The following is a 2888-nucleotide window of genomic DNA, read 5'->3' on the forward strand; positions in this document are numbered from 1 at the left end:
CGTTGAGCTATATCCCTGGCCCGAATGATTTCCTTGTGTGTATGTGTGGCACTGGGGATTGAACCCAAGGTCTTGTGCACATAAGGCAAGAGCTCTACCACTGAGCCATACCCCAGTCCCTCAGTGGAAAGTACTGTAAGCGCTTTACGTTAGCATCTCATTAAGTCCACAAGCTCTACCAGGGAGATAACATTATATGGATTTCATTTTATGGGAAGAACTCTAAACTGATAAATGGGTGAGCTGGGATTTAAATCTCCAAGCAATTTGACTCCAGAGCCTGAGCTTTTAATTTCCTTATGTGTTAAGTACACAAAGGTCCATAAGATGAAATATTAATAATATAAGGAAAACATGAGCAACTATTTTACTAGAAATATGCTAATATCCACAAAAAAAGGGGGGGCCGGGGAGATGGCTCAGTAGAGTAAGCGCTTCCCTGGCAAGAGCAAGGGTCTGAGTTCAATCCCCGGTTCCACAAAAAAAAAAAAAAAGTAATACAGGGCCGGCCAGACAGCTCAGTGGACTAAAGTGCCTGCTTAGGCAGACTGAAGTGGCCAGGTTGGATCCCAAGTGTGCAGCACTGGTCCCGTCCCCGGGGCACACTGAGACTGGGTATGGTGAAGTGGGCCTATAATGCCAGCGCTTGGGAGGCTGAAAACAGGAGGATCACTACGAGTCCGATCTATGTAGTGAGACCCTGTAGACCCTATACTAAAAAAAAAAATAACCCAAAAAGTAATACAACTAACAATAACATAAAACATACCACTTCCAAATTTTAAAACATAGCCTCTCAAATTATCTTTAGGACAACAAATCTAGAATAAAAACAGATTATTTAGAAAATAATTTTAGGGGCCGAGGAGATGGCTCAGTAGAATAAGTGCTTGCCCAGCAAGTGCAGGGGCCTGAGTTCAACTCCCGGTTCCGAGAAAAAAAAAAAAAAAAAAAAAAAAAGAATTTTAAACAGTAGGAAATACCCATGTGCAAAGGTAAATTAACAACAGCATTCAGTGCTTTCAGTGTCAAAAAGAGAAAAATTAATGGTGTGTGTGTATGTGTGTGTGTTGGAACCGGAAATTGAACTCAAGCCCTTGTGCTCGCCAGGGAAGTACTTATCCACTGAGCCATCTCCCTGGCCCTAAGGAATGATTTAAGCATAGCATATAAATTCCGATTTTGGAAAATAATGTAAAAATCACCCCCCCAAATGTTTATTTGAAATAGAAAAATGGGAAAGAAGGGGCTGGGGCGATGGCTCAGTGGAATAAGCGCTTCCCTGGCAAGCACAAGGACCTAAATTCAATCCCCAGTTCTGCCAAAAAAAAAAAAAAAAAAAAAAATGGGAAAGAAAAATAGCTAACAGGAGATTGGACATACTTCCTGCTCGTGGATAGTGAGGTCCTAGAAGAACCCATGTGAATTTGGGCTCCTAAGAGGCATCTTCAATCTGGTCTACACTAAGTGCCACAACATCTGTTGCTTTCCAATTAAGTCTTTCCACTTAGGCTCCCCCCCCCCCTTTTTTTTAAGGCAGGGTTTCACTATGCAGTTCAGATTGACCTTGAACTCACTAGGTAGTCCAGGCTCACTGTGAACTCATGGTGATCCTCCTGCCTCAGCCTCCCAAGTGCTGGAGTTACAGGTGAGTACCACTACAGCACGGCACGCTCATTTACCTCAGGGGTCCAACCCTCAGAGAGGGGAACAGGGTAGAGTGAAGACAGAATGAGAAGAAAGAAATCCAGGCTCAGGAGGACCAGGCTGCTGGTTCCTAATTATGTTTATTGATTCCAAGGTTATATGCAGAAGGTTCTGAACACGTGCCCACCATTTGCCCTAGTTAACTCTAAGCCTTCTCTTTCCCAGGGAACAGAATGGCTTGCCAAGGCCAAGCTGAGGAACAGGAGACCACATGTTCCAGAGCCTTGGGAATGCAGCTCTTTGCTCAAACCCTGGGAGTGCAGTTGAGCCCATTGCTCAGACCACAGGTTAGGGAAGTTGCGACTTGTCACATCTTCCTTCCGATTGTTTGTTCTGGGACCTGGTCTCCAACACCTCACCTTTTTTTTTTTTTTTGCGGATCTGGGGATTGAACGCAGGCCCTTGCGCTTGCCAGGCAAGTGCTTATTATATTGAGCCATCTCCCCAGCCCCCACCTTACCATTAAAACTTGACAGGACAGGGACCACATCTCAGGACTCGTTACTTGTTCAGGGCCTGGTGTGTGTTGGGCTCTTAATAAATGTTCGCTTAAGGGGCCAGGGAAGACAGCACAGTGGTCTAAGTGCCTGCGTGGCAAGCACAATGTCCTGGGTTCCATCCCTGGTACCACATGCCGTGCCAGACTGGCATTGAGCCAGCCACCAAAACTGAGAGTGGTGGCACATGCCTATAATCCCAGCACTGGGGAGGCTGAGTCAGGAGGATCAGTACAAGTCTGAGCTGGATGGTGAAACCCTATGCCAAATAAATAAATAAATATCTTCATTTAGAAAAAAAAAAAAAAAGTTTGCTGAACAAAAAGAAAGGATGGGCTTAAGACTGATGCTGAGCTTTTTTCCACACAGTCTCAGAAGCAGCAAGGCCAGCAGGTCACAGTCAGCCTTATCCTCAAGGCGGCAGCACAGCCCGGGGGGTCCGTCCCCAGGCTGTTCCAGGTACAACAAAGTTTATGCATTTTGAAGATGTATGAAGGTTGTGAACAATATTTTCCAAGAACTTATTATAGAAGATAACTGAAGAAAATTGCATGTAATAAGATAGGTACAAATGAATGTACAAGTCCTTCGGCAATTGTAAAAAATACTTGATTGTTGGGGCTGGGGAGATGGCTCAGTAGAATATGCACTTCTTTGCAAGCACAAGGACCTGAGTTCAATCCT

The sequence above is a fragment of the Octodon degus genome, unplaced genomic scaffold (assembly GCF_000260255.1).
Source record: "Octodon degus isolate 3935 unplaced genomic scaffold, OctDeg1.0 scaffold00001, whole genome shotgun sequence".
NCBI classification, from domain to species: domain Eukaryota; kingdom Metazoa; phylum Chordata; class Mammalia; order Rodentia; family Octodontidae; genus Octodon; species Octodon degus.